The sequence below is a fragment of the Oncorhynchus tshawytscha genome, linkage group LG11 (genome assembly GCF_018296145.1).
Source record: "Oncorhynchus tshawytscha isolate Ot180627B linkage group LG11, Otsh_v2.0, whole genome shotgun sequence".
Lineage (NCBI taxonomy): Eukaryota > Metazoa > Chordata > Actinopteri > Salmoniformes > Salmonidae > Oncorhynchus > Oncorhynchus tshawytscha.
The window spans coordinates 54538912-54549978 of record NC_056439.1 but is presented as its reverse complement, the minus strand read 5'-3'; positions in this window follow the sequence as shown (position 1 = coordinate 54549978).

The window sequence follows — 11067 nt, the reverse complement described above, 5'->3', positions numbered from 1 at the left end:
TAGATGGGGTGACGTTAGCGTCGACCACTAATATAGCTAGATGGGTGGACGTTAAGCGTCGACCACTAATATAGTTAGATGGGGTGACGTTAAGCGTCGACCACTAATATAGTTAGATGGGGTGACGTTAAGCGTCGACCACTAATATAGTTAGATGGGCTGACGTTAAGCGTCGACCACTAATATAGCTAGATGGGCTAACGTTAAGCGTCGACCACTGATATAGTTAGATGGGCTGACGTTAAGCGTCGACCACTAATATAGTTAGATGGGTGGACGTTAAGCGTCGACCACTAATATAGTTAGATGGGTGGACGTTAAGCGTCGACCCCCCCCTAATATAGCTAGATGGGGTGACGTTAAGCGTCGACCACTAATATAGCTAGATGGGGTGACGTTGAGCGTCGACCACTAATATAGCTAGATGGGGTGACGTTAAGCGTCGACCACTAATATAGCTAGATGGGGTGACGTTAAGCGTCGACCACTAATATAGCTAGATGGGGTGACGTTAGCGTCGACCACTAATATAGTTAGATGGGGTGACGTTAGCGTCGACCACTAATATAGCTAGATGGGGTGACGTTAGCGTCGACCACTAATATAGTTAGATGGGGTGACGTTAAGCGTCGACCACTAATATAGCTAGATGGGGTGACGTTAGCGTCGACCACTAATATAGTTAGATGGGGTGACGTTAGCGTCGACCACTAATATAGCTAGATGGGCTGACGTTAGCGTCGACCACTAATATAGCTAGATGGGGTGACGTTAGCGTCGACCACTAATATAGCTAGATGGGGTGACGTTAGCGTCGACCACTAATATAGCTAGATGGGGTGACGTTAAGCGTCGACCACTAATATAGCTAGATGGGGTGACGTTAGCGTCGACCACTAATATAGTTAGATGGGTGGACGTTAGGCGTCGACCACTAATTAGTTAGATGGGGTGACGTTAGCGTCGACCACTAATATAGCTAGATGGGGTGACGTTAGCGTCGACCACTAATATAGCTAGATGGGCTGACGTTAGCGTCGACCACTAATATAGTTAGATGGGTGGACGTTAGCGTCGACCACTAATATAGCTAGATGGGGGACGTTAGCGTCGACCACTAATATAGTTAGATGGGTGGACGTTAGCGTCGACCACTAATATAGTTAGATGGGGTGACGTTAGCGTCGACCACTAATATAGTTAGATGGGTGGACGTTAGCGTCGACCACTAATATAGCTAGATGGGGTGACGTTAGCGTCGACCACTAATATAGTTAGATGGGTGGACGTTAGCGTCGACCACTAATATAGCTAGATGGGGTGACGTTAGCGTCGACCACTAATATAGCTAGATGGGTGGACGTTAAGCGTCGACCACTAATATAGCTAGATGGGGTGACGTTAAGCGTCGACCACTAATATAGTTAGATGGGTGGACGTTAAGCGTCGACCACTAATATAGCTAGATGGGGTGACGTTAAGCGTCGACCACTAATATAGCTAGATGGGGTGACGTTAAGCGTCGACCACTAATATAGTTAGATGGGTGGACGTTAAGCGTCGACCACTAATATAGCTAGATGGGGTGACGTTAAGCGTCGACCACTAATATAGCTAGATGGGGTGACGTTAAGCGTCGACCACTAATATAGCTAGATGGGGTGACGTTAAGCGTCGACCACTAATATAGCTAGATGGGGTGACGTTAAGCGTCGACCACTAATATAGCTAGATGGGGTGACGTTAAGCGTCGACCACTAATATAGCTAGATGGGGTGACGTTAGCGTCGACCACTAATATAGTTAGATGGGGGACGTTAAGCGTCGACCACTAATATAGTTAGATGGGGTGACGTTAAGCGTCGACCACTAATATAGTTAGATGGGGTGACGTTAGACCACTAATATAGTTAGATGGGGTGACGTTAGCGTCGACCACTAATATAGTTAGATGGGCTGACGTTAGCGTCGACCACTAATATAGTTAGATGGGGTGACGTTAAGCGTCGACCACTAATATAGCTAGATGGGCTGACGTTACGTACCACTAATATAGTTAGATGGGGTGACGTTAAGCGTCGACCACTAATATAGTTAGATGGGGTGACGTTAGCGTCGACCACTAATATAGCTAGATGGGTGGACGTTAGCATACCACTAATATAGTTAGATGGGGTGACGTTAAGCGTCGACCACTAATATAGTTAGATGGGTGGACGTTAAGCGTCGACCACTAATATAGTTAGATGGGGTGACGTTAAGCGTCGACCACTAATATAGTTAGATGGGGTGACGTTAAGCGTCGACCACTAATATAGTTAGATGGGGTGACGTTAAGCGTCGACCACTAATATAGTTAGATGGGGTGACGTTAAGCGTCGACCACTAATATAGCTAGATGGGGTGACGTTAAGCGTCGACCACTAATATAGTTAGATGGGCTGACGTTAAGCGTCGACCACTAATATAGCTAGATGGGCTAACGTTAAGCGTCGACCACTGATATAGTTAGATGGGCTGACGTTAAGCGTCGACCACTAATATAGTTAGATGGGGTGACGTTAATCGTCGACCACTAATATAGTTAGATGGGGTGACGTTAAGCGTCGACCACTAATATAGTTAGATGGGTGGACGTTAAGCGTCGACCACTAATATAGCTAGATGGGGTGACGTTAAGCGTCGACCACTAATATAGCTAGATGGGGTGACGTTAAGCGTCGACCACTAATATAGCTAGATGGGGTGACGTTAAGCGTCGACCACTAATATAGCTAGATGGGGTGACGTTAAGCGTCGACCACTAATATAGCTAGATGGGGTGACGTTAAGCGTCGACCACTAATATAGTTAGATGGGGTGACGTTAGCGTCGACCACTAATATAGCTAGATGGGGTGACGTTAGCGTCGACCACTAATATAGTTAGATGGGGTGACGTTAAGCGTCGACCACTAATATAGCTAGATGGGGTGACGTTAAGCGTCGACCACTAATATAGTTAGATGGGTGGACGTTAAGCGTCGACCACTAATATAGCTAGATGGGGTGACGTTAAGCGTCGACCACTAATATAGTTAGATGGGTGGACGTTAAGCGTCGACCACTAATATAGCTAGATGGGGTGACGTTAGGCGTCGACCACTAATATAGTTAGATGGGTGGACGTTAAGCGTCGACCACTAATATAGCTAGATGGGGTGACGTTAGGCGTCGACCACTAATATAGTTAGATGGGCTGACGTTAAGCGTCGACCACTAATATAGCTAGATGGGCTGACGTTAGCGTCGACCACTAATATAGTTAGATGGGGTGACGTTAAGCGTCGACCACTAATATAGTTAGATGGGGGACGTTAAGCGTCGACCACTAATATAGTTAGATGGGGTGACGTTAGCGTCGACCACTAATATAGCTAGATGGGGTGACGTTAAGCGTCGACCACTAATATAGCTAGATGGGGTGACGTTAAGCGTCGACCACTAATATAGCTAGATGGGGTGACGTTAAGCGTCGACCACTAATATAGCTAGATGGGGTGACGTTACGTAATATAGCTAGATGGGGTGACGTTAAGCGTCGACCACTAATATAGTTAGATGGGGTGACGTTAAGCGTCGACCACTAATATAGCTAGATGGGGTGACGTTAAGCGTCGACCACTAATATAGCTAGATGGGGTGACGTTAAGCGTCGACCACTAATATAGCTAGATGGGGTGACGTTAAGCGTCGACCACTAATATAGTTAGATGGGGTGACGTTAAGCGTCGACCACTAATATAGCTAGATGGGGTGACGTTAAGCGTCGACCACTAATATAGCTAGATGGGGTGACGTTAGCGTCGACCACTAATATAGCTAGATGGGGTGACGTTAGCGTCGACCACTAATATAGCTAGATGGGGTGACGTTATAGCGCGACCACTAATATAGCTAGATGGGGTGACGTTAAGCGTCGACCACTAATATAGTTAGATGGGGTGACGTTAAGCGTCGACCACTAATATAGTTAGATGGGGTGACGTTAAGCGTCGACCACTAATTTAGCTAGATGAGCTGACGTTAAGCTTCGACCACTAATATAGCTAGATGGGGTGACGTTAAGCGTCGACCACTAATATAGCTAGATGGGGTGACGTTAAGCGTCGACCACTAATATAGTTAGATGGGCGGACGTTAAGCGTCGACCACTAATATAGTTAGATGGGCTGACGTTAAGCGTCGACCACTAATATAGCTAGATGGGGTGACGTTAAGCGTCGACCACTAATATAGTTAGATGGGGTGACGTTTAGCGTCGACCACTAATATAGCTAGATGGGGTGACGTTAAGCGTCGACCACTAATATAGCTAGATGGGGTGACGTTAAGCGTCGACCACTAATATAGCTAGATGGGGTGACGTTAGATGCGACGTTAAGCGACCACTAATATAGCTAGATGGGGTGACGTTAAGCGTCGACCACTAATATAGTTAGATGGGGTGACGTTAGCGTCGTTAGATGGGGTGACGTTAAGCGTCACCACTAATATAGCTAGATGGGGTGACGTTAGCGTCGACCACTAATATAGCTAGATGGGGTGACGTTAAGCGTCGACCACTAATATAGCTAGATGGGGTGACGTTAAGCGTCGACCACTAATATAGCTAGATGGGGTGACGTTAAGCGTCGACCACTAATATAGCTAGATGGGGTGACGTTAGCGTCGACCACTAATATAGTTAGATGGGGTGACGTTAAGCGTCGACCACTAATATAGTTAGATGGGGGGACGTTAAGCGTCGACCACTAATATAGTTAGATATTAGCGTTAGTTAGATGGGGTGACGTTAAGCGTCGACCACTAATATAGCTAGATGGGCTGACGTTAAGCGTCGACCACTGATATAGTTAGATGGGCTGACGTTAAGCGTCGACCACTAATATAGTTAGATGGGGTGACGTTAAGCGTCGACCACTAATATAGCTAGTTGGGCTGCCGTTAAGCGTCGACCACTAATATAGCTAGATGGGGTGACGTTAAGCGTCGACCACTAATATAGCTAGATGGGGTGACGTTAGCGTCGACCACTAATATAGCTAGATGGGGTGACGTTAGCGTCGACCACTAATATAGCTAGATGGGGTGACGTTAAGCGTCGACCACTAATATAGCTAGATGGGGTGACGTTAGCGTCGACCACTAATATAGTTAGATGGGCTGACGTTAGCGTCGACCACTAATATAGCTAGATGGGGGGTGACGTTAAGCGTCGACCACTAATATAGTTAGATGGGGTGACGTTAAGCGTCGACCACTAATATAGTTAGATGGGTGGACGTTAGCGTCGACCACTAATATAGTTAGATGGGGTGGACGTTAGCGTCGACCACTAATATAGCTAGATGGGGTGACGTTAAGCGTCGACCACTAATATAGCTAGATGGGTGACGTTAGCGTCGACCACTAATATAGTTAGATGGGCGGACGTTAGCGTCGACCACTAATATAGTTAGATGGGCGGACGTTAGCGTCGACCACTAATATAGTTAGATGGGCTGACGTTAAGCGTCGACCACTAATATAGTTAGATGGGGTGACGTTAAGCGTCGACCACTAATATAGTTAGATGGGGTGACGTTAAGCGTCGACCACTAATATAGCTAGATGGGGTGACGTTAAGCGTCGACCACTAATATAGTTAGATGGGTGGACGTTAAGCGTCGACCACTAATATAGTTAGATGGGGTGACGTTAAGCGTCGACCACTAATATAGCTAGATGGGGTGACGTTAAGCGTCGACCACTAATATAGCTAGATGGGCTGACGTTAAGCGTCGACCACTAATATAGCTAGATGGGGTGACGTTAAGCGTCGACCACTAATATAGCTAGATGGGCTGACGTTAAGCGTCGACCACTAATATAGCTAGATGGGCTGACGTTATGCGTCGACCACTAATATAGATAGATGGGGTGACGTTAAGCGTCGACCACTAATATAGCTAGATGGGGTGACGTTAGGCGTCGACCACTAATATAGTTAGATGGGTGGACGTTAAGCGTCGACCACTAATATAGTTAGATGGGGTGACGTTAGCGTCGACCACTAATATAGCTAGATGGGGTGACGTTAGCGTCGACCACTAATATAGTTAGATGGGCTGACGTTAGCGTCGACCACTAATATAGCTAGATGGGCTGACGTTAGCGTCGACCACTAATATAGTTAGATGGGCTGACGTTAAGCATCGACCACTAATATAGTTAGATGGGGTGACGTTAGCGTCGACCACTAATATAGTTAGATGGGGTGACGTTAAGCGTCGACCACTAATATAGATTAGATGACGTTAGCTTAGATGGGCTGACGTTAAGCGTCGACCACTAATATAGTTAGATGGGCTGACGTTAGCGTCGACCACTAATATAGCTAGATGGGCTGACGTTAGCGTCGACCACTATATAGTTAGATGGGTGGACGTTAGCGTCGACCACTAATATAGCTAGATGGGTTGACGTTAGCGTCGACCTGACGTTAGCGTCGACTAATATAGCTAGATGGGCTGACGTTAATATAGCTAGATGGGGTGACGTTAGCGTCGACCACTAATATAGCTAGATGGGCTGACGTTAAGCGTCGACCACTAATATAGCTAGATGGGGTGACGTTAGCGTCGACCACTAATATAGTTAGATGGGCTGACGTTAGCGTCGACCACTAATATAGCTAGATGGGCTGACGTTAGCGTCGACCACTAATATAGTTAGATGGGCTGGCGTTAGCGGACCACTAATATAGTTAGATGGGGTGACGTTAATGCGTCGACCACTAATATAGTTAGATGGGCTGACGTTAGCGTCGACCACTAATATAGTTAGATGGGGTGACGTTAGAGCGTTAGCGACCACTAATATAGTTAGATGGGCGTGACCACTAATATAGTTAGATGGCGTTAGCGTCGACCACTAATATAGCTAGATGGGGTGACGTTAGATGGGGTGACGTTAGCGTCGACCACTAATATAGCTGATGGGGTGACGTTATGGGGTGACGTTAGCGTCGACCACTAATATAGCTAGATGGGCTGACGTTAGCGTCGACCACTAATATAGTTAGATGGGGTGACGTTAGCGTCGACCACTAATATAGCTAGATGGGCTGACGTTAGCGTCGACCACTAATATAGCTAGATGGGGTGACGTTAGCGTCGACCACTAATATAGCTAGATGGGGTGACGTTAGCGTCGACCACTAATATAGCTAGATGGGCTGACGTTAGATAATATAGGATGGGCTGACGTTAGCGTCGACCACTAATATAGTTAGATGGGGTGACGTTAGCGTCGACCACTAATATAGCTAGATGGGGTGACGTTAGCGTCGACCACTAATATAGTTAGATGGGCTGACGTTAAGCGTCGACCACTAATATAGTTAGATGGGGTGACGTTAGCCACTAATATAGCTAGATGGGGTGACGTTAGCGTCGACCACTAATATAGTTAGATGGGCTGGCGTTAGCGTCGACCACTAATATAGCTAGATGGGCTGAACGTTAAGCGTCGACCACTAATATAGTTAGATGGGGTGACGTTAAGCGTCGACCACTAATATAGTTAGATGGGGTGATGTTAGCGTCGACCACTAATATGTTAGATGGGGTGACGTTAGCGTCGACCACTAATATAGTTAGATGGGCTGACGTTAGCGTCGACCACTAATATAGTTAGATGGGCTGACGTTAGCGTCGACCACTAATATAGCTAGATGGGCTGACGTTAAGCGTCGACCACTAATATAGTTAGATGGGTGGACGTTAAGCGTCGACCACTAATATAGTTAGATGGGTGGACGTTAAGCGTCGACCCCCCCCTAATATAGCTAGATGGGCTGACGTTAGGCGTCGACCCCTAATATAGCTAGATGGGAACGATAAATGTCGACCCCTAATATAGCTAGATGGGCTGACGTCGATCACTAGAGGGTTATTCATGAGTAAAACAGGCTCCTATCGATCACTAGAGGGTTATTCATGAGTAAAACAGGCTCCTATCGATCACTAGAGGGTTATTCATGAGTAAAACAGGCTCCTATCGATCACTAGAGGGTTATTCATGAGTAAAACAGGCTCCTATCGATCACTAGAGGGTTATTCATTTGTTCAAACCGTAGCAAACAAAAACAAGAGTTTCTATTGGACAAATTCAGGTGGTTCCTCCCTGTTTCATCCTGTTTCCTTCCGTTTGGTTCCTAGTGAATAAACCCCAGATAAACTGCAAGTCAGGTGCAGGAGAGCAGAGATTTGTGACCTACTGGTGTAGAAGTCAGGTGCAGGAGAGCAGAGAGTTGTGATCTACTGGTGTAGTTCCACCAGTAGACACAATACCAGTGTCTTCATCCTTTAACCTTTCTCCTCAGCTCAAGACGGGGTCCTTATCCACACTACCAGTGTCTTCATCCTTTAACCTCTCTCCTCAGCCCAAGACGGGGTCCTTATCCACACTACCAGTGTCTTCATCCTTTAACCTCTCTCCTCAGCCCAAGACGGGGTCCTTATCCACACTACCAGTGTCTTCATCCTTTAACCTCTCCTCTTCTCTTCTCTGTCCAAGAGGTCTACAGTCCACCAGGCTCCAGCACCCCCCAGTCAGTGTCTGTCCGTCTGACAGGAGACCCACAGAACAGCTGCAGCTCATCCAGGGATGTATCCATTAGAACAGTGGTGACCAACTGGTCCATCTTCCTAGTCGATCAACAAACATTTCTGTAGAAAAGCCAACGATAAAAGGCCCTGTGCATTAGTGTTGCGTTGTTGGTAGACAGGTGCACTTGATTCAGAAGTGTGCATCCCCATTTTATTTATCTGTTGCTAAATCGAGTGTGCCTACTGCGCTAGCCAATCGGATAGCTCAAATCACAGCGCCTACAGATTCCATGGCGCTGGTCACAGCGAAGTTTGATACGAGCCTACGTGAGATTTCATAACTTTTAAAACCATGACCAGAGAGAAACTGTCAAAGAATACAGCATAGAGTTGCTGTTTTTATGACCGAGTTCATGTTTAAGTTGTTATTCAGCACTGTCAACGCAGTTTTATTCAACACTATTACAAAACATAAACTACGCTTCTCCCAATGCCCACATACGCTGCAGCTGCCAAGAATGATTAGCCGAGTGTCTATTTTAATATAGAGGAGTATTTCACTTTCTCTGGTCATAGGAACAACATGAATTTATGCATGAGGAAGATGAGGTGCGACTGGAGTTGACCATCAGGTGGAAGACGGGTGTCCCCTCTCTCTGGTCGGTCTCACCGGAGGAAAGGCCATCAGGTAGAAGACGGGTGTTCCCTCTCTCTGGTCGGTCTCACTGGAGGAAAGGCCATCAGGTGGAAGACGGGTGTCCCCTCTCTCTGGTCGGTCTCACCGGAGGAAAGGCCATCAGGTAGAAGACGGGTGTCCCCTCTCTCTGGTCGGTCTCACCGGAGGAAAGGCCATCAGGTAGAAGACGGGTGTCCCCTCTCTCTGGTCGGTCTCACTGGAGGAAAGGCCATCAGGTAGAAGACGGGTGTCCCCTCTCTCTGGTCGGTCTCACTGGAGTTGACCATCAGGTGGAAGACGGGTGTCCCCTCTCTCTGGTCGGTCTCACCGGAGGAAAGGCCATCAGGTAGAAGACGGGTGTTCCCTCTCTCTGGTCTGTCTCACTGGAGGAAAGGCCATCAGGTAGAAGATGGGTGTCCCCTCTCTCTGGTCGGTCTCACTGGAGGAAAGGCCATCAGGTAGAAGACGGGTGTCCCCTCTCTCTGGTCGGTCTCACTGGACTTGACCATCAGGTGGAAGACGGGTGTCCCCTCTCTCTGGCCGGTCTCACCGGAGGAAAGGAGAGAGCAGGGACCGTGAGAGGTGGACCATCTGCTGCTGTCTCCCTCCCACTGAGACAAATGCTGTGTTCAAAACAACTTGGAACTTGGAAATCTCTGACTTACGATTTCAGTGCATTGAATACAACTGGAAACTCAGGAAAAAAACGAGATCTGACTGTGAAAAAATATCTTTGAACGGTCACCCAACTCAGAACTCCAAATCAGAAACTCTGACGTCTTTCTCGAGCTCCGACTTCACGACCTGGAGATTACAGACATCGTGATTTGACCTTGTCCCCCCCACACACACCACATCATGATTTGACCTTGTCCCCCCCACACTGGGGCGGCAGGGTAGCCTAGTGGTTAGAGCGTTGGACTAGTAACCGAAAGGTTGCAAGTTCAAATCCCCAAGCTGACAAGGTACAAATCTGTCGTTCTGCCCCTGAACAGGCAGTTAACCCACTGTTCCTAGGCCGTCATTGAAAATAAGAATTTGTTCTTAACTGACTTGCCTCGTAAAATAAAGGTAAAATTTAAAATTTAAATAAAAAAATACACCACATCATGATTTGACCTTGTCCACCCCCGCCCCCGCACACATTGATTTGACCTTGTCCACCCCCGCACACATTGATTTGACCTTGTCCACCCCCGCACACATTGATTTGACCTTGTCCACCACATCATGATTTGACACCCCCACACCACATCATGATTTGACCTTGCCCGCCCCATCATGATTTGACCTTGTCCCCCCATCATGATTTGACCTTGTCCCACCCACATCATGATTTGACCTTGTCCCACCCACATCATGATTTGACCTTGTCCCCCACATCATGATTTGACCCCCACACCACATCATGATTTGACCTTGCCCGCCCCATCATGATTTGACCTTGTCCCCCCATCATGATTTGACCTTGTCCCACCCACATCATGATTTGACCTTGTCCCCCCACACCATGATTTGACCCCCCACACCAAGATTTGACCCCCCACACCATGATTTGACCTTGTCCCCCCACATCACGATGATTTGACCTTGCCCCCACATCATGATTCGAACCCCCCAGAGCCGCCAGTTGTCTTGAAACCATCAGATACCATAAATCCAGTACAATAAGGATAATCATTTCAGAGTATCTGCTCAGCAAGTGCTACACGACTGATCTATTTTCTCATCAAAGCTTGAGTTGGGAGATGTAATATGG